The 21,024-nt window shown below is 41.4% G+C and overlaps 1 protein-coding gene and 1 pseudogene across 6 annotated transcripts in view; both read left to right on the top strand.

The window, feature by feature from the left end:
* The window catches only part of LOC105476675 (ectodysplasin A), a 438,014-nt gene that overhangs the window by 70,449 nt on the left and 346,541 nt on the right, over positions 1-21,024 (top strand). The gene's annotated exons all lie outside the window — the stretch shown is intronic.
* LOC112425740 (small nucleolar RNA U3) lies at positions 5,580-5,774 on the top strand (annotated as a pseudogene).

Genomic DNA, 21,024 nt, shown 5'->3' with positions numbered 1-21,024 from the left:
TGTTATGCAATCCTTTTTATGTATTACTGGATTCAGTTTGCTAGTATTTTGTTGAATATTTTTATGACTATATTCTTAAGAGACATTGGTCTATAGTTTTCTTGTAATGTCTTTTTCTGGTTTTGGTAACAAGGTAATACTGATGTCGTAGAATGAGTTGGAAAGTATTCCCTCCTCTTATATTTCTTGGAAGAGTTTGAGAAGCATGGATATTAATTGTTCTTTAAATATTTACTAGAATTAATCAGGGAAGCCATCTAAGCCTGGGCTTTTCTTTGTGAGTAATTTTTTTATTACGAATTCAATCACTTGTTTTAGGTCTATACATCTTTTCTACTTCTTCCTGAATCAATGTTGGAAGTTTTTGTTTTTCTAGGTACTTTCCCATTTCGTCTAAGTTATATAATGTGTATACATACAGTTATTCATTGTATTCCCTTATAATCCTTGATGTATGTTTATGGTTAATAGTAATGTCCTCTCTTTCCTTCTGAATTTTAGTAAATCAAGTCTTTATTTTTGACTTCATCAGTCTAACTAAAGGTTTGTCAATTTTGTGGATATTTTCAAAGAAAAAAATAGCCTTTTGAATAGGGAAGTAGTAAATTAATCATTTGAAGGCAGCTAGTAGCCCCTATATAATGGCCTCACTGACAGTGTGTTCTTGGCCATATGTTTCTTAACCTCCTGGAACCTCAGTTGCCTCATCTATAAAATGGGGTGATATGGCTTGCCTCATAGATTTGTCTTTAAAATTAGATGAATTAACGTGTAAAATCTCTAGCACAATACCTATTTATGACAGATATTATACCTTTCAGTGAATGCTCATATCTTTTTCTTCCATATTATTGTGCTGACTCTGGTTTTTACTGCATTATTCTTCAGTAGCCAGCTTTAATTTAATAAAGTAAACATTAAAAATGACTTCTCTTTTAAAGTCTGAAAAAATATTTTTGTGCTTTTTCTTCTACCATATAATCAAAATGATACTTATTTTCACTAAAATTTAGGCATACAACCAATTTCAGAATGTAAGCAGGTGAAACAGCGGATTAATATTAATCATAGATGAATGTAAAAGCACAGCTGAGATTGTACATAATAAATTATCATGCTCTGTATTATTTTCGTCTTCTTCTCATCTCAGTAGTAATTTTATTTCCTATTAAATAGCCATAGAGATAATTTCTTTCTTCTTAAAGTAAAGCACCATCTCTCAGATAACTTTAACATTTCTGAGACAATTCTGACCTTTTAATGAACTTTATGATAGTTCAGCAGTGTTATAAATAATGAACCTGAAACTCTAAAAAGTTATCAAAACTTCTTTCAAATTGTGGTATATAATTTATTCAAGTAGAGAAAGGTAACTCTAATCAATTTTTATATGTTATTAAAAGTTTCTACGTCCTATTAGTAGGATTTATATTCTCTCTTTCCTAAGTATCTTTTGTCCTAACTTCCTCCATAGGTATGCACCTTTATTGCTTGCCTGTAACTTAAGGAAATAAGAACATTTCTTCTAGACTGTGAGTCAATGAAAAGTGACTCCCCTATGGAAATAGGAATTGAATGCTACAGTCTCATGTATGAACTCGGTATTTGGCCTAGATATTTTCCCTTTCTCTGAAATGAGGAAGATGTTATGGCACCTCACTTCACATTTGCCTGACCAGCTGTTGTAACATGTATCTTCATGAACCCTATTTACTGGCTTCACTCTATGGATTACCTGTAGAGCAAGAATAATTGAATTGACAAATAGGGTTATGATTAGGCTATGATAGAACCTCTCTAGCCCAGCCTAACACAAGTAGATCACAAAACACCTTTATTCTAACACTGATGGTAGGAATGTCAGGGATGTCAGTAGAGTTCCCAGGGGTAACTTTCATCTCAATAGGTCTCCAACTCCAACCAGAAGACAGGTTTTGCCATGGAAAACAGAGAGTGAAAACTCATGAATGAATGAGAAAAATTCATTCTCACGAGACCTGCCTTAGCTAGCTAACACACATCATTAGCAATGCGATCTTAACGGAATTGTTAAACATCTCCAAGCTTCAATTTCCATGAATGTGGGTGGTGATAACAGGATTGCAGAGAAATTTTAATAAGATAATTAATGTAAAGTACTTAACACAGTGCCCAGTTCATTGTAAGGGATTTTCATCAAGTTTTGTCAAAATAATTTCTCTCCTATGACCCACTTGGGTGTTGTAACAGGTCCATTAAAGCTTTCTTTTACTATATCTGAAATTTTTGTCCTATATTCTTTAGATCAGTGCTTTTATTATTGATGGTTTGGGTTTGTGTCCCTACCCAAATCATGCTGAATTGTAAGCCCCAATGTTGGAGGAGGGACCTGGTGGCAGGTGATTGGATTATGGGGGCAGATTTCCCCTTGTTTTTCTCAAGAGAGTGAGTTCTCAGGAGATTTGGTTGTTTAAAGGTGTGTAGCATCTCCGTCCTTGTCTCTCTTCCTCCTGTTCTGGCCATGTAAGATGTGTCTGTTCCCCCTTGCCTTCGCCATGATTGAAAGTTTCCTGAGGCCTCTCCAGCCATGCTTCCTGTGCAGCCTGTGGAACTGTGAGCCAATTAAACCTTTTTTTCTTTATAAATTACCCAGTCTCAGGTATTTGTAGCAGTGCGATAACAGACTAATACAACTATTTAAGATAGCTTTTATGGGTCCTCTTACTTTTACCTCTATGCCCCAGTTTTTTTCATTCCTTTCTTTTATGAGTGATTTTCAGGCTTTTTATCATTTTGGAAACCCTACTTGGATCCTATTCTCAGTTATTTATTTCTTTTAACATGTAGCACACAGAACTGGACCCCATACTTTAGAGATTATTTGTCCAGCCTAGCCTTCCTTTAATTCAGCTATTAGACTTTAATCAGTGTAGACTAAGATTACTGTAGAATTTTCTTTTCAGTGGCTATTTTATGACCTTGTGGCCAGATCAAAAGAACCATTTTTGAGATAAGAGACATATCTGAAATCATAGTTCTGAACACTGATTCAAGAATTGTTTTCTTCAGCTCTGAATATTTACATGCTGGTTTCATCAGTAATCTATTTGCTTAGAGACTGATTTACTGGAAAAATGAAAACAGCATTTGTAATTATATATTAGACATTTTATTCTTATACCTATGTATCTAGATTTGATTGGTTAATTTATAAGCACCAACATTTTCCACACTTGTTCAAATTTTATTTAGGTGGACTAGCTTATAGACCATTGACTTCAAATGGAATTGCGAAGCTAATCTTTATCTGAAGTTTAGGTGATGAAAGGCTTTCTTTGCCAAGCAAAACTAATGACACTCCCTAGTTAAATGGAAATGGCCTAACATGGAAACCAAGATTGTGTTGCCTCCTCAGCACTGCTTTCTTTCTCTGCCCTCTGGGAGGAGGGGAGAGGGTTTATGGGGAAAGGCTGCAGGAGTCAGAGCAGCCAACCTATGGCTGACCTGAATGATATTGTTAAAGGTAAAATAAATTGCAGAAGAAAGAGAGAATCAGTTTTTATTGGAATTTAGACACCATTACTTTTGCTTGGATGATTCAGAACACACTTTTAAAGGAGAAATGTAGAAGAATAAGAGGGAAGCACTAAGGATTGAGCCTCTTTTTTACCACACTTTAGATAATGTCAGAATTATTTTGTTACATTGCTTTAAGATGTGAATGCTTACTCACTCTAGTATATAGGACCATTATTTGCAAATATTTAAGGTTTTTTGTTTTGTTTTGTTTTGTTTTTGCTTCTGGAAAACCTCAGCTCCCTAGACTGCATTCTCTGTATCTCAATTTCCTTATTTGTAAAATGAGGACAATAAGACTACATAGAGTACTCCCTAACTTCCCAGTTACCCCATAAGGTAAGTCTTTTGTCTCTAAACTACTCTTAGGACCTCATATACTGATTTGTGTAAATTGTGGTTACTTGTGTATGTATGTTTTGTTCCCTACTAGATTATAATCTCTTTGAGGTCAGAGGCTAGCTGAGTTTTCATCTTTTTTGACCTTCATAGTTCCTTGGGTTAAAAACTTCAGTGAAATCACCAGAAAGTAATCAGAAATATAATTGGGCAGGTGGAACAAATTTGTTAAATCTGTGGGAAAACAATAACTGGTTCTTAAATAATAAATCAGCCTCAGGTTCGCTGTTCCGTAATCAGGATGGGAACAAGGGAGAGGGGAAAGTATATGTTTCTGAAAATATCTGAGAACAGAAGCCCTGCCTTTAATATGGTTGATTTCATTGGATAATGGAGGAATCTCTTCCTAGTTATGTCCAGAAAAATTGGGAAGCTTGTCATTAGCTGTACTGTGATGCAGATGTGACTTCAAAGAATCAGTTCACTTCATCTTGTTATGTTGTGGCAGAAAGCAGTATTTCAGACTATCACAAAGCAAGGAATTTGGGTATAAGATTAAAGTCTACTATGTTCTGCATGGACAGGCATAATTTCTATTAAGTATTGATCCTTAAGGCAAAGCTAAACAGTTATAATTAGCGTAGGATTTTTATTCGAAAATATTGATTTTCTACCCTCTTTCTCTAAAGCAGAGACTAAAAGTGTCATAGAATCTCTGGGTTAAAATGGAGATAGAAGTCATCCAACTCAAGATCCCATCTCCTTTGTCAATCACTTCTGCAATATCTCCATCAAGTTCTCACCATCCTAGGCTTGAAATGTGTCAGCAATGGAGAACTTGTCCTCATGGGAGATAGCTAATGTCATTTGTAGGCTGATCTAGTTGTTACAAAAGTCTTCCTTATTTAATACCACAATAATAAACTCTGCCATACCATAGTTATTCAGATGGGAGAAAGATCCCCACATCCCCCTGACTAGTCTCCAACGCCCCAACTCCAAACTAAACATACTTTCAACTGTTCCTTTGTTATTTTGTTGCACTTTCCACACTGTATATTGTAGTCATAGTTTGTAGCTGTATTTTTACACATCCTCTGAATTGTGAGCTCCTTGAGGACACAAACCACATCTTATATTTGAATGCATCTGGTATATAATGCCTTTGAGTGAGAAAAACATAGCATTAAATCTCTGCATTATCTAGGCTACTCTTGTTTGGATGTTCTCTGAGTTATCCTTTATTAAACATATATTTACTGAATACCTTTCTGTCAGTCAGATACTGTGCCAGTATTTAGGAATACAATAGCGAAAGAGAAAGATATAGTTTCTGACTTTGTGAAACTTAAAATGTGTGAGATACAAGGAAATGGGCAGTACAAAACATGGTGATAGGCTGCACTAAAGGAAGGATATAGTGCATGGTTTCCAACCAAGGCTTTTGGGATCAAAGAAGGCTTCCCTCCGCCCCCATTTTCTTGTTAAAATGGGGAAAATATTTTAGATGTGGTCTGACCAGCCCTGATGATCACAGTTTTGATCTGAGTATTTCTGGATATATATGTTATTGTAGGTTAAGGTAATATTTGCCTTTATAATGCTACTACATTATTGTTCATTCATTCAATAAATATTTATTGAGTACCTATCATCTCTTTAAATCTTTAGGCAAATTAAAGTTAAAGATTATACTTTCAGGGATCATTTCTACAGTTTGTTACTGGAGAAGTTTCTTTGAATGTATAGAGCACTAAAAAACATATTATCTCCCGAGTGTAAAGCTGCCTCTTGGTGTTGGTTTACTTCAATTGCCATTTGCCATTAATGATTGTTCTTCTTTTCTTTTGGGAGAGTAAGAGACAGAGGACACAGTCTGGGTGGGGAAAAATATTAAGTTTAGCAGTCTAATTGAGCAAAGAACTATTCATGAATTGAGCAACCCTCAAAACGAGAACAAAGGGAGGGGAGAGAAGGAGAAGATGACAGGGTTGGCAATCACTACTCTGCTTTCTCTGTTTAACCACCATGACTATGATAGCTCTTCCTCACACAGGCCAAAATCAATCTGATCTCCAGAGAATAGTTTAGGTGAGTTAAGTATGGACATAATGACATACTATACTGGAAAATACTTTATAAATTAAGTGCTATGTATATACTATAATTATAATAATAATATTTCCACCTAATTCCTCCCAGTAAAACTTCATTCTCTTCCATGTCACCCAGCTCTCTGACAGAGTACCTCTGATCATACCCTTCTACCATATCACATCTTCTCACTTCCCCATTGTAAATAAGCTTCATGAAGATACAATCCAATTGATTCAGTTAACTTTGCCAGTTTCAGTTTTTAGATGCCATTTGTCCTTTCAGTCTTTCCGGAAGACTGAGGGTGATAAAGACAATGATAATGCCATTGTGTTCATGACACCTTATTCAATTGCTTTATAATTTGTCCAGTAAAATAGTACTTCTATTGCTGGAGATTTCTCCAGGAGTGCTCCATAAAGGAAATACATGTTTTAATAACCTTTTAGCTACTGTTATAGTATTGGCCTTCCTACATGGAAAGCTCCTATCCAATCAGAGAATATAGACTATTATGAGAACATACTCATATCCCATTTAAGATGGCAAATGAATGAAATTCCTCTGTAAATGTTCAAATGGCCCATCAGAAAATAGAAGTGTACCACCTGAAGTTTTTATTGTCTTCCAAGGATTACGGGTTTGACAAAGCAAACATTGGTTATAAACCATTTTGGCAATTTTAAAATAATCCCCACACTAATATTTTTTCATAATTGGCATAATTTTTTTATACTCCATGATGAGTTAGGGAGTACAGAACTTTTAATAATGAAGGCTTTAAAGACTTGAGAAAGACCAGGTGGCCATCTGTGCCCTCCATGAGTCCATGCTTAATACTGAATTTATATTCTTTTAAATATCAGATTTGTTTCTCTAATTCAGGTGTAGCACTGTTTATTAAATAGGGTAAAATAGGTATTCTGACCTCAATCAGTCTTACAGAGTTCTTTTAAATTGCGTATCTTAACAATTTCAGTACTGGCTAACTTGGTGTGAAAATCTGCCAAACCTTTTCCTTAGTATTTAATAATTCTTGTTCTGCGTTTGGGTTAGCAGTTTTATAAAACTAGTTTCTTCATTAGAGATCTGGAAATTCTCACCTACTCTAATGGTATGATATTAAAGTTATCAGAAATCTGTACTTGTCAGAGTCCTTTCCATGAATCTCCTTGAAGACAAAACACTTTAGGCTTATAGTTGCTCAGGAAAGTACCAGAGTAAACAACCATCTGTGAATAACAAGGCTTAAAATGGCCATGGATAAAGGCCTGTTGAGAGTTCACTACAATGTTGATGCAATTGACAAGGAAATTCAGTTATTTTTGCTGCATACAACATTTTAAGATAACTAGATTTATGACTTATCATTATACCAGGACTACTAGTTTTCTATGAATTTTATATAATTTCTGAAACACATATTAATAACATCCATAAAAATATTACTCAAAGGGTTAGCTTTACTTATTATTTGACAACACTTTGCATATAATTTAATATATCAAGTAAGCCCAGTTAGTTTATATTTATCTTTTCATAAAGAGAGGTGTCCTTTTGAGATATTCCAAGGGCCTATCTGGAAAATCCCAAAGTTAGTTCAAAGTCAAGAAAGAGACTTAAATTAGAATTTGATTTTGTGAAGTTTGTAAAAAATATCAAAGGTTTCAGCCTGGCATGGTGGCTCATGCCTCTAATCAAAGCACTTTGGGAGGCCAAGGCAGGTGGACTGCTTGAACTCATGAGTTTGAGACCAGCCTGGGCAACATGGCAAAACCCTATCTCTACTAAAAATATAAAAATTAGCCAAGTATGGCGGTGTGCCCCTGTAGTCCCAGCTACTTGGCAGGTTGAGGCAGGAGAATCGCTTGAACTTGGGAGGCAGAGGTAGCAGTGAGCTGAGATCGCACCACTGTAGAGAAAGAAAAAGAAAAAGGAAAGGAAGAAGGAAGGAAGATAAAGAAAGAAAAAAAAATATATGGTTTGAAACACTTGATCAAAATACGATGATAAGTGACTGTGAAATAACAGTAATCATTTAAATAGAGTGATAGTTAAAAGACTTTAAAAAGCAAATATAGAAACATGGTTGTAGAAAAATCCTTAGCTCTTTTAGAGGACTCAGTTTTCCTTCTTTCTTTTTTTTTTTTATGGAGTCTAGCACTATAGCCTGGGCTGGAGTGCAGTGGCACGATCTTGGCTCACTGCAACCTCCACCTCCCAGGTTCAAGCAATTCTCTTGACTCAGCCTCCTGAGTAGCTGGGATTACAAGTGCCCGCCACCACGCCCAGCTAATTTTTAGTAGAGACAGGGTTTCACTATGTTGGCCAGGCTGGTCTCAAACACCTGACCTTGTGATCCACCTGCCTCCTGCCTCAGCCTCCCAAAGTGCTGGGATTACAGGCATAAGCAATTGCGCCCAGCCTCAGTTTTCTTAAATAATCAAAAACCCAATATAGAGCATGAAGCACAAGGAATCATCTTGATAAAGCATAGAAACTTTGTTCCTAGGCCAGTTACCTACTAAAAAGGTAAAGAAAAAACTTTCAAAATTTCCTGTTAAGAGCAGATCAAAGGCCAGGTGCAGTGGCTCACACCTGTAATCTCAGCACTTTGGGAGGCCAGCACTTTGGGAGGCCGAGGTGGGTGGATCACCTGAGGTCAGGAGTTTGAGACCAGCCTGACCAACATAGTGAAACCCCATCTCTACTAAAAATAGTAAATTAGCTGGACGTGGTGGCACATGCCTGTAATCCCAGCTATGTGGGAGGCTGAGGCAGGAGAAATGCTTGAACCCGGGAGGCAGAGGTTGCAGTGAGCTAAGATCGCACCATTGCACTCCAGCCCGGGCAATAAGAGCGAAACCCCGTCTCAAAAAGAAAAAAAAAAGAAACAGATCAATATTCCAAGAAAGCCTTATTGTTTCAACACAAGGTACCAAATTCTAGTTTTGCATCAGTGTACATTCAGTAGTAAGGCTCAATTTTTAGAAAAACTTGTGAATAATTCCCTTCTAATCTTAGCTTGATCACACATAAAATTACTTTCATAAGATTCATCTTCTACAAGCCTTCTATACTCTTTTTATGTTTCTTATTTTTCCTATACCTTTTGGTTTCTCATTTTGGAACAATCAATCATTCTACTTTAGAATAAAAATTACCCTCTTCTTTTTTTCTTCCATACCTCATAGCTTCACTTACTAAAAACATGTCTTACATTACTCACATACAATAGTTGTTTTCCTTTTATTTCTATTTTAAATTACCATATATTGATTAGGATTTTCACCTCTTAGTAATCTTAATTTCTAGTGAAAACCCAAGAAGTAAAACCATTTAAAACCCTCTGTTATATACAAACATTTTATGAATATGCATTTCATAATTTCTAGAATATGTGCTTCCTCGTAGAATAATTTTTTCATGTTTACTAACAGACCCAAATAGCATACCTATACTGTTTGAAAGCAAGATGCCAAAATATGTATACTTTAAACTTATGTTTTGTAATTAATAGTTTGGTATTTTTAACTTACTTAGAAATGACCTAGACATTTCATGAATATGGATTACAGTAATTCCTCCTTTACTGCAGTTTCAGTTATCTGTGGTCAATTGCAGTTCAGAAATAGGTGAGTACAATACAATGAGATATTTTGAGAGAGGGAGAGTGAAAGGTTCTTACATTGGTTCGAACCCCAAGAGCACACACAACACGAGGCAGTGTGGACCAACACACTGTTTAAATGAGCGCCTGGGTGCAGGCAGGCTGAGGCCTAACATGGCGTCAGCACCAAATGAGGACGGGGCAGGGATTTTATAGTCTCCTGTAAACAGGAAGTGTCTCAGTCTGATGTAACACGGTACCCTGACGGCCTCTCAGTCTTCAGGGGGTATGTGTCTTCTGGCCATCTGTCTTCCTGCTTCTGCTATCTTGCTGAGGCATGCTGTTGGTGCAAGTGATCTTGCGTCTTGGGACTGGGCCTGAGGAGGGAGGAGTTATTCATTCCTTTAAGATTTCAGGCCCTGGGGAGAATCTTTCAGAGATAAAGACCACATCTATATTACTTTTATTGTAATATGTTATTGTAATTTTGGTATTTTATTATTAGTTGTTGTTAATCTCTTCCTGTGCCTAATTTATAAGCTAAATCTTATCATAGGTATGTATGTATAGATAACAATATAGTATATATAGAGTTTGGTACTATCTTTGGTTTCAGGCGTTGATGAAAAGAGTTGAACTCTGTAAAACATTTTAAGAGATTTATTCTGAGCCAAATATGAATGACCAATGGCCTGTGACACAGCCCCAGTAAATCCTGAGAACATGTGCTACAGCTTGGTTTTACACATATTAGGGAGACATAAGACAACAATCAGTTCATGTAATGTGTCCATTGATTTGGTGTGGAAAGGCAGGGCAACTGTATGCTGGGGCTTCCAGGTCATAGGCAGATTCAAAGATTTTCTGATTGGTAATTGGTTGAAACAGTTATTATCTAGAGACCTGGAATCAATAGAAAGAATGTCTGGGTTAAGATAAGAGGTTGTGGAGACCCGATCATGCAGACAAAGCCTCCAGGTAGCAGAAGTAACAGGCTTCAGAGAGAATAAATTGTAAATATTTCTTATCAGACCTAAAGGGTCTGTTCTATCAGTTTTAAGGTCTCTGTTTTGATGTTAATGCCAGTCAGCTGTGCCTGAATTTCAAAAGAGAGAAGGGTATAATGAAGAATGTTCCATTATCACCTGAACTAGTTTTCAGGTTAACTTTGGAATGCCCTTGCCTGTAGGCGAGGAGTAGGGGGAGTGGGTGGGAGGGTCCATCAGTGCATCCACTGGATGTCTTGGAATTTATCTCCCAAGTATAAGGTGGGGACTAAAGTACTTAATATAACATAGAATGACTTTAAGATTTTAAGTTACTGAAAAAGATTTTTGAAATTTTGACAAGTTTACTTAAACTTGTATCCCATTTACATTCACTTAATTTACTTATTCTTGACAATTCTTGAATTGCTCATTAAACAAAACTGGCCATTGTAGGAGTTCAGGAAATACCACCCTAAAATATGTATATTGGTATACATATTTTTGTTATGTTGATGACTTTGAGCTGAAGCACTTGAAAAACAGCAAAATAGGCCAGGCGCGTTGACTCACGCCTGTAATCCCAGCACTTTGGGAGGCTGAGGTGGGCTGATCACCTGAGGCCAGGAGTTCAAGACCAGCCTGGCCAACATGGTGAAACCCCATCTCTACTAAAAAAAAAAAATACAAAATTAGCCAGATGCCATGGGGGCACCTGTAATCCAAGCTACTCAGGAGGCTGTGAGGCAGGAGGATAGCTTGAACCCGGGAGGCGGAGGTTGCAGTGATCTGAGATCACTGATTTGTTTTATGTGACCACCGGAGCAGGCGCCAGAGATGAGGCAAGTAGGCAAGGTAAAAAAAACTTTATTAGCTAGCCAATGTGAAGGAGGAAAGGGCGAGGTTCACCAGTCTCCAGCGGTGGAGGCCAAGGAAGTCGCTCCGGCATTCTCAGGTGAGGTTCCTAGGTCCGCATATGAGGAGGGGCCGAGGAAGTTCCCAGCGGACGTCTGCTGGGAGTGGTTTTTTTATGTCTAGGGCCTAGGAGTGGGAGAGCAGTAGGCAGGACACGGGCCTGTCGGGGGGCATTCCGTAGGCCTGGCTAGGTAGGTTTTGGTCTCCTCGTTCGGACGTCACATTGCACCTGTGCAGTTGGTCTGCATTTTTCCTGGGCACGGGCTGCATTTTCCCATGCACGGGTAAGTTGGTGATGAAGAACCCGGAAATGCGCCATCTTAGTTGTCTTTGTCCTCTCCCCCCATCCAGACAGTTCAACCTTTTATTGATTATAGTGATTGGGGGCGTCATTATCTGTCTAACTGCTTCCTGCTGTCAGAGGGCGTCGTCATGAGGGTCTGTGGTTGGTATCTGGACGTAGGGATGTAGGAGCATCTGGTTGAAGGCGACACAGGTGATCTCTTGAACTTTGGCTCGGAGAAATTTGATTAAAATGGGGGCAAAGCATACGATAAGACAAAGGATTAATATAGGAATGAGGAATGGGAGCATTTGTTGTATTACTGGTAATAACCATATAGGTGGACCAGGGGTTAAGAGAGTGTTGTAGTTTTTGAGTTCTGTTTTAATCCTGTTTAGAGTTTGGATGTTGGTGTCAACTAGACCTGACTCGTTTATGTAATAGCAGCGTTCTTCTCCTAAGAAAAGACATGTTCCTCCTTTTTCCGCTGTAAGAAGATCTAATGCTCTCCTGTTCTGTGCAGCCACCTGGGCTACTGAAGTGATTTGGCGCTGTAGAGAGGCTAGACTTTCAGCCGAAGCCTCTATGGCTTCTTGAATTTGTGCGGTTAGGGATCGAGTAGACTGTACGGAGTGGGTGAGTGCCCCAGTTCCGAGCCCTGACACCACTAAGGAGGAGGCTAGAGAAATTCTGATTACTAAGGGAAGGAAGACGGCCCGTTTTTGGAGATTATTAGGAGGAGAGTTAAATGGTAAAATGAGTTCAGCCACTTCTGCTTTGCTATATAGGGTTAAGGTAGGTACTAGGGACACTGGGACACAGAGAGATTGGCTGGTGGATGTGTGATTAAGGACCTTGAAGAAGGTTTTATTACACCAGAAATAACCTCCAACGGGGGCTCTCTGGGTCTTATTGGGCGATTGGGTGTAATCACACCAGGAGGAGTTTGGGGCAGAGTAGCAGAAAGGAAGGATTGGATTTTCTGGGTTTTGGTATAGTGGGACTTGGAGTAAGAACCGTTTTGGGGAGGTGCTTGTAGAGTCAGTTGTAGCCTTGAAAGCAGTAGGTAAGGGGACTGCCACTAAGGGGGCTTCTTTAAGGGCTGCACAGAGGAAACAGTGGGAGAGATGTGTTATGTTAGCTGCCCGTGTTAAGTTTAACCCTTGATGGACAAGCTTTAACCATGAGAAGGGGTCTTTGTTGGAGGAGTGTAGTTGATCTTGTAGGGCCTGTTCTTGTGATTGTATGGCTAAGGTTAAATTTTGTAGGTTTTTTATGTTTTTAGGGAGGGAGTTTTCCTGTTGGACTAGTGTCCTTTTTATTAAGAGGGTGGCAGCTGGATATGAACCTGAAACAGAATCAGCGTAGAGTCCTCCTTTTACCCCGTCCGCCCATCGGGGGTCCCACGGGTCTTGGATATTTAGTTGATATTGGTAGGTTCCAAATTGTTCATGCTCGATGAAGAAGTGGTTTTTCTCTTTGGATGCATAGTGGATTTTACAATATTGATACGGGCATCCTAGGTTTGTTTGTTGCCAGTAGTTTTTACAATTGTATTCTGTTTGGTCATATAGAAAGCAGAGAGACGGTATAGGCCATCTATGTTTGCGAGAAGTGAGGGTGAAATTTATGGTGAGGAGGGACTGACAGCCTTGGGGTGAGCAGTCTGCAGTACCTTGTAGCTGTGAATGTTGTTTGTTGTTGGTGGTCCATGTTTCAACTATAGAGAATCTCCATATGAAAGTAGGCTTAGTAATGGACGGTGAAGTGTATGAGAAGAGTAGTAATGTAAGAGTAATGGAAGTGTAACGTAGGACTTCATTTTCAGTGTAATTGTAGAACGCACCTTGCCACTGGAGGTGTTCTATAAAGGTGGTTAAGGGAGTTTGGTGAGTTTGAGGCGGGTAGGGGCGAGTCTAGTAGATTTCCACTGGTCGTCCTCTGTGGGGGCTTTTTTTAAATTGTGATATGTGGACCCAGTGTGTGTGACCTAACAGCTTGGCTGCTGTGTGTGTGGACAGGAGGACAGTATACAGGCCTTTCCACCTGGGCTGGAGATCTTTGGCTTGGATGTCTTTTAAGTATACTTGGTCCCCTGGGCTGAGAGAGGTATGTGGGCTATAGGTATCTGTTGGAGGGGGGTGTGCTAGTTCTGCATGTTGCCTTAGGAGTTGTCTTAAGAGGGTGAGGTATGGAAGATAGTTTGCCAGCGGAGAGGAAAGGGTAGGGAGCTGCTGGAGGGTGAGAGGCCGGCCGTAGACTAGTTCAAACGGACTGAGGCCTGTCGGACTCTGTGGGGCAGCTCGCAGCTGAGTTAGGGCCAGGGGAAGGAGAGTTACCCATGATTGTCGAGTCTCGAGTGAGAGTTTGGTGAGTTGTTGCTTGATGAGCCTGTCGGCCTTCTCTACTTTACCGGAGGACTGAGGTCTATAAGGGATGTGGAGTTTCCAGGTAATGTGTAGGAGGGTCGCCACCTGTTGGACTACTTTGGAGATGAAAGCTGGGCCGTTGTCAGACTGAAGAGTGAGTGGGAGGCAAAACCTAGGAATAATGTGTTCAGTGAGTATGGAGGCAACTATATTGGCAGTTTCTCCTGTGGTAGGATAGGCTTCTATCCATCCTGAAAAGGTATCAACAAGGGTTAAAAGATATTTGAATTTTTTGTGTTTTGGCATGTGGGTAAAGTCAATCTGCCAATCTTCGCCTGGTTGGTGTCCTCTGAGTTGGTGACTTGGATGGGGGTTGCATAGTCCTCCTTGAGGGTTTGACCTGAGGCATGTGGAACACTGTTGATTGATTATAGTTAGGTATTTCATGAGTGTGGGGCAGTGAATGAGAGGGCTTAGGAGATTATGTAGGGCCTTAGGTCCTATGTGTAAGGAGTTATGTATGTCCTTTAAGATGGTGTAAAGTTGTAAGTGACTAGGTGGTTGGGCCTCTAAAAGTTCTGGACAGGAGTGTTCAGTATGGTGTTGTTTGAGAGGGTTGGGGAGTAAGGTTGCTGGATTTAGAGAGGAGCAGACTCCTAGGGCAATGGTAGAGTCTTCTATGAACAAGAGGTGGAAAAGTTGGAGCCTAGACAGGGTTAGGTGGCTAATACTTTTGTGGGCAATAAGGTCTTGAAGGCGGTGAGTAGAGAAGACTGTTAGATTACAGCCTCTAATGAGTTTCTTTGCTTCCTGGGTTAGACAGGCTGCTGCTGCTAGGGCCTGAAGGCAGGGCTTCCACCCTTGTACAGTGGGATCTAATTGTTTGGATAGATATGCCACAGGACGGTATGTGGTACCTACAGGTTGGGCTAAAAGGCCAATAGCAACTTTTTGTCTTTCATCTGTGAAAAGTTGGAAGGGGCGTTGGAAGTCTGGGAGTGAGAGAGTAGGATGTGAGAGAAGGCAGTTTTTTAGGTGAGTGAAATGTTTATAGATTAACTTTGGATTAGACAAAGGTCCTTGAGGAGTCTCCTTGACAGCTGCATATAGAGGTTTAGCCAAGATTCCGAAATTAGGAATCCAGTGTCTGAAAAACCCCACTAGGCCTAGGAAGGATTGGATTTCTTTAGCGTCTTGGGGAGGAGAAAGATTTTGTATTAAACGGTCCGTGGTGAGGGAGCGTGTTGTGGGAGTGATTTCAATGCCTAAATATATGACACATTGTTGTGAGAGTTGAGCTCTGTGTTTGGATACTCGGTAACCTCTGGATCCTAGATGATTAAGGAGGATTGCAGTGTCTAAAAGAGAGTCCTGTCTTGTGGGACTACAGAGTAAAAGGTCATCTACATATTGGAGAATTTTACTATTTGTAAGAGGACAGGAGGCCAAGTCTTTTGCAAGAGCTTGCCCAAAGAAATGGGGGCTATCTTGGAACCCTTGGGGAAGCACTGTCCATGTCAGTTGGGTGGAGGCATGGGTGTCTGGGTCTTCCCATGTAAAGGCAAAGAGAAACTGACAATCGGGGTGTAAGGGAGTAGAGAAAAATGCATCTTTTAGATCTAGCACAGTAAAGTGTGTTGTGTTAGATGGGATAAGAGAGAGAAGGGTATAGGGATTGGGAACTACTGGATGGGTGGGGTAAACAGCCTCATTGATAAGATGAAGATCTTGCACTAACCAAAAAGTCCCATCTGCCTTCTTTACAGGTAGAATTGGGGTGTTACAGGGAGAATGAGTGGGGATGAGTATGTGTTGGCTGAGTAACCTAGTAATGATTGGTTTCAGTCCTCGTAAGTGTTGTGGAGAGAGAGAGAACTGTGGGCGGGTTGGAAACTGAGATGGGTTTTTAAGTTTTATGAGTGTTGGTGGATGATGGTCCGCCACGACAGGAGTGGAGGTGTCCCACACTTGGGGGTCTATAGGAATGGGGAAATTAGGGAAAGGGTTAGTAGGGTTGTTGGAGTCATTTGAGTTAGTTAATACTAGAAGTAGATGGCAGGTGGGGTGGGGGTAGCTAGTAGGAAGGGAGATACAGGCTTTCAGTTGACTTAGGATATCTCGGCCTAGTAGAGGAGTGGGGCATGAGGAGATGATGAGGAACGAGTGCGCAAAATAGTTGTTGGCCAGGCAGCAATTAAGAGGCGATGTTTTTCGAGGGCTGGACGGGGAGCCATCAACTCCTACAACAAAGATATTGGAGGGGAGGCTAGGCCCTTTGAAAGACGGCAAAACAGTGTAGGTAGCCCCGGTGTCAATTAAAAAATTATTGTCTTACCTGCTACCAGGAGAGTTACCCGTGGCTCGGCGAGGGTGATAGGGGTCCCCGAGTCCCGGCACCTTCAGTCGTCGTCCAGGTGTAAGAGCTGGAAGGAGCTCCCAGGGTCCTGAGAAGGGACATCACGTTGAGGCGCCATGCCTGTTTTCAGGGTGGGGCAATCTGACTTCCAGTGCCCTTCTTCGTGGCATGCTGGACAGGGAGTTGTTGGTGGACGAGGTCTAGGGCACTTGTTAGCCCAGTGTCCAGCAACTCCACACTTGTAGCATGGCTGTGTTGGACTAGACGGTTGGGGATTCTGGGGACATTTATCAGCCCAGTGCCCAGGGGTTCCACATTTATAGCAGGCCCCTTTTGCTGACTTTGGACCTCTGGGTGCTTTGCTCTCCGGTTTTGGGTTAAGACTAGGCTGCAGAGCAGCAACTAAGGCTTGGGTTTGGAGCTGTACTTTCTGTTTTAGGCGGGCCTGTCGTTGGGCCTCAGCCGTCTCCTCCCTAGAGTTAAAGACCTTGAAGGCCGACTTGACTAGGTCTTGGATAGGGGTTTGAGGTCCATCCTCTGCCTTTTGGAGTTTTTTCCAAATATCTGAGGCCGATTGTGAAATAAAATATGGTGCTAGGATAGTGGCCCCAGCTGGGGAAGCTGGGTCTAACCAGGTGTATTGAGTTAAAGCCTCAGTCAGCCTGTTTAAGAATGTGGCCGGATTTTCATCTGGACCTTGAATAATTTCTTTTAGTTTGTTAAAATTAACTACCTTATTTGAGACTGCCTGCCTGCCAGCCAGAAGACATTGAGTCATTATGTCTCATCTTCGGCGACCCGGCTGGCCTACTTGATAGTCCCATTCTGGGTCCACAGATGGGACTGCCTGTTCCCCTACTGGGATAGCAGCATCTGTTAAATGCAGCTGATGGGCGTGCTGCCTGGCGGCCACTAGGATGCACTCTCACTCCTCTGGGTTTAGAGTAGAGGTAAGAATAACATGAAGGTCATGCCAGGTTAGATCGTAGGCCTGGCAAAGGTACCTAAATTCTTTGGTATAGACTGTAGGATTGGCAGAAAAATCTCCTAAACGTTTTTCAATTTTTGAAAGGTCTGCTAGTGAGAAGGGAACATGAACTCTAACCACGCCTTCTGCTTCTGCCACCTCACGCAAGGGCGCTAAAACTGCAGGGGGGTTGGATAGGGTGGGAGTAAGGGCGGGGGCGGTTAGGCAATCTTTAGAGCGGGTATGGGAGGATATAGGCGAACTAAGGTGGCTAGGCGGAAGTGCCGAGGGGATGGAGGGAGGGGCAGCCTCAACAATGGTAGGCGGGACTGAGGTGGAGGGCGGAACTACAGCGGAAGCGGGAGGGGAAGGTGGAGCAGAAGCGGGAGGGGGAGGTGGAGTATACAGCGGGAGTGGAAGGGAGGGAGGGGAAGCTGACGCCAGGGGCCTAGAGTAGGAATTTGTGAGGTCTTCGGGCGAGTCAGACAGGAAGGATGACTCTTCCTTTTCTGGCTTTGCTAGATCCGCGCCTTTAGCCAACATGACTTGGGCCAAGGAACACTGGCTACACAAGTCTGGTCGAGAACGCAAATCCCAAAACCCTTGTATATAATTTATTTCAGACCACTTGCCTAAGCGCCGGCAGAAATTACCGAGGTTGATTAAAATGTTACTGTCTAGGGTGCCTTCAGGCGGCCATTGAGACTGGTTGTCTAATTTATATTGTGGCCACGCCACAGTGGAGAGGAAAATCAGTCGCTTTTGCTTAAGATCCTGCTCTAATTGTAAAGTTTTGAGATTAGTTAGAAGACACCCTAAAGGGGTGTCTCTAGGTATTTTGGATTGGGGATTTCCCATTGCCTTTCTCTCGCGGTAAGCAGAAACCAGGCTCTATCTGGCTACAAAGCATCCTTTGGAGCCACTAGAGACCGGATGGCTCCTGGAGCCGGAATGGAGATTACCTCCAGGTGGATGTCTCCGTCCTGGATGGTTCTCATGCGGACTGGAATGGAGTTCCTTTAGGCAGAACCTTTGGGAACTCTTCTGTGGGTCACCTGGTGACCAAAAAGCCTTGGGCCTGCGCAGGACTTCTGGCCAAGGAGTATGAGAGGGAGGCAAGAGGTACTCACCCCTAGGAGGTTTGGAGGTGTGGAAAGTAGCATCTGGGTCCTGGTCTGTCCGCAGCGTGGAAGGAGGAGGAGGCTCCCCGGGCCTCGGGGGCCCTGAGGAGGGGTCTCCTCCCGGGTTTGGGCACCACCTGATTTGTTTTATGTGACCACCGGAGCAGGTGCCAGAGATGAGGCAAGTAGGCAAGGTAAAAAAAACTTTATTAGTTAGCCAATGTGAAGGAGGAAAGGGTGAGGTTCACCTGTCTCCGGAGGTGGAGGGCGAGGTTCACTGGTCTCTGGTGGTGGAGGTCGAGGAAGTCACTCCAGCATTCTCGGGCAAGGTTCCTAGGTCCGCATATGAGGAGGGGCCGAGGAAGTTCGCCCCGGACGTCTACCAGGAGCGGTTTTTTATGTCTAGGGCCTGGGAGTGGGAGGGCAGTAGGCGGGACACGGGCCTGTCGGGGGGCATTCCCTAGGTGCAGCTAGGTAGGTTTCAGTCTCCTCGTTCGGAGGTCACGTTGTGCCTGCGCAGTTGGTCTGCATTTTTCCCGGGCGTGGGCTGCATTTTCCCACTCGCGGGTAAGTTGGTGATGAAGAACCTGGAAATGCGCTATCTTAGTCGTCTTTGTCCTCTCCCCCCGTCCAATCACACCATTGCACTCCTCCAGCCTGGGCTACAAGAGTGAAACTCCATCTCAAAAACAAAAAACAAAAAAAAAGGAAAAAAGAAAAACAGCAAAATACAGAGGCTTTCTGAGTTCCCCTCCATCTGCCTAGAGACTACAAAAGGAACTCAATTGTCCTCCGTCCTCTGAAGATTAACTGTTATCACAAGAGAGAAGGCCAGAAGTCCATTGCAACCAGACAAACCTTGTCACAACATCATCTTTTCTTCTAAGGGCCTATTCATCTTTCCGCAACACCATTTACTCTGAAGATACCTATTTTCTTCGACCTCTGACCATTTTACTCATTGTAGCAGTAGGGATTGAGTCAAGGGACCTTTGTCCTTTTTTTAAATGACCTGCCTGATTATTGCGCTAAGCAATTTTTAGTTAGGCTTCTCATTATATTTGTCTTTGGGCTTTTAAAATTTCTCCAAACTGAGGTAAATAGAATGGACTGGTTTGGGTCCCTGAAATGTAGGGAGACCAACAGGGAGTCCCTGTGGTCCATCCATCCTTTGTTAGATTCAACTTTTGTTTTAACCCCAATACTGTCCATTTTAGTCATCTCATTTTTAAGAAGCATCTAAAATTTTCTACGCCAAATTTGCATTTCTAAAGTGGTGATTCTTAGGTAAAAGAAGGTAGAAAATTTATGTCTCAAAGGTTTGGAACTTAGATTTCAGCACTAATTGTCATTTGCTCAAACTGAGAAAGGAAGGTATAGATAAAGTCCCAGTTAAGACAAGATGGTCAAGAAAATCACCTTAAACAAAGGTAAGGCTTGTTATGTAAATTTAAGTCAATGCTTTCTCCATTGTAAGAACTTCTAGTAAGAGTCCTGCCTCTCTTCCAGGTGCAGAGACAGAGACAGCCTTATAAATGGAGATTTCCTGTATAGATGTAAATTTATTTTATAAAACGTCTCAAAATAACTAAAAATAGGCAGATTCCCAGCCCAAGTTTTTAAATTAGATTACTGAGTTCAGAGTGGTTCCCATTAATAAATAGGGCAGACAAAGCATCTTCTATGCCAGCCTAGGATACATTTCACTATTGTTCTGAGTTTAAGATTTTGACGAAGGCACAAAGTGGTTAAAGAAGCAGGCCATGTTTATCTGAGGGCTGAACTTCTCTAAACAACTTTTTTATCCTGAGATGGGAAAATAAGCAAAAAGGTTAATAAATTTAGGTACTATCGATGAAAAGAGTCAAACTCTGTAAAATATTTTTGAAGAGATTTATTCTGATCCAAATATGAGTGACCATGGCCCACAACACAGCCCTCAGGAGATCCTCAGAATATGTGCCCAAGGTGTTTGGGGTGCAGCTTGGTTTTATATATTTTAGGGAGATGTGAAACTTCAATCAAACACATTTAAGAAATACATTGGTTCAGTCCAAAAGGCAGGACAACTTGAAGAAGGGTGGGGGTGGGGATGCTTCAGGTTGTATGTAGATTTACAATTTTTCTAATTGGCAATTGGTTGAAAGAGTTATCAATAGAAAGGAATGTCTATGTTGAGATAAGAGGTTGTGGAGACCAAGGTTTTATCATGCAAATGAAGCCTCCAGGTAGCAGGCTTCAGAGAGAATAGATTATAAATGTTTCTTATCACACTATGTTGATATTAATGCTGAAGAGGCCTAATGAGGCATGTCTGACCCCCACTTCCTGTTATGGCCTGAACCAGTCTCTCAAGTTAAATTTTAAAGTACCCTGGCCTAGGAGGAAGTCCATTCAGGTGGTTGGGGGTATCTTAGAATTTTAGTTTT

This window comes from Macaca nemestrina, chromosome X, assembly GCF_043159975.1.
Source record: "Macaca nemestrina isolate mMacNem1 chromosome X, mMacNem.hap1, whole genome shotgun sequence".
NCBI lineage: Eukaryota > Metazoa > Chordata > Mammalia > Primates > Cercopithecidae > Macaca > Macaca nemestrina.
The sequence above is the reverse complement of the archived record's forward strand: the minus strand, read 5'-3'. Positions and strand labels throughout refer to the sequence as shown.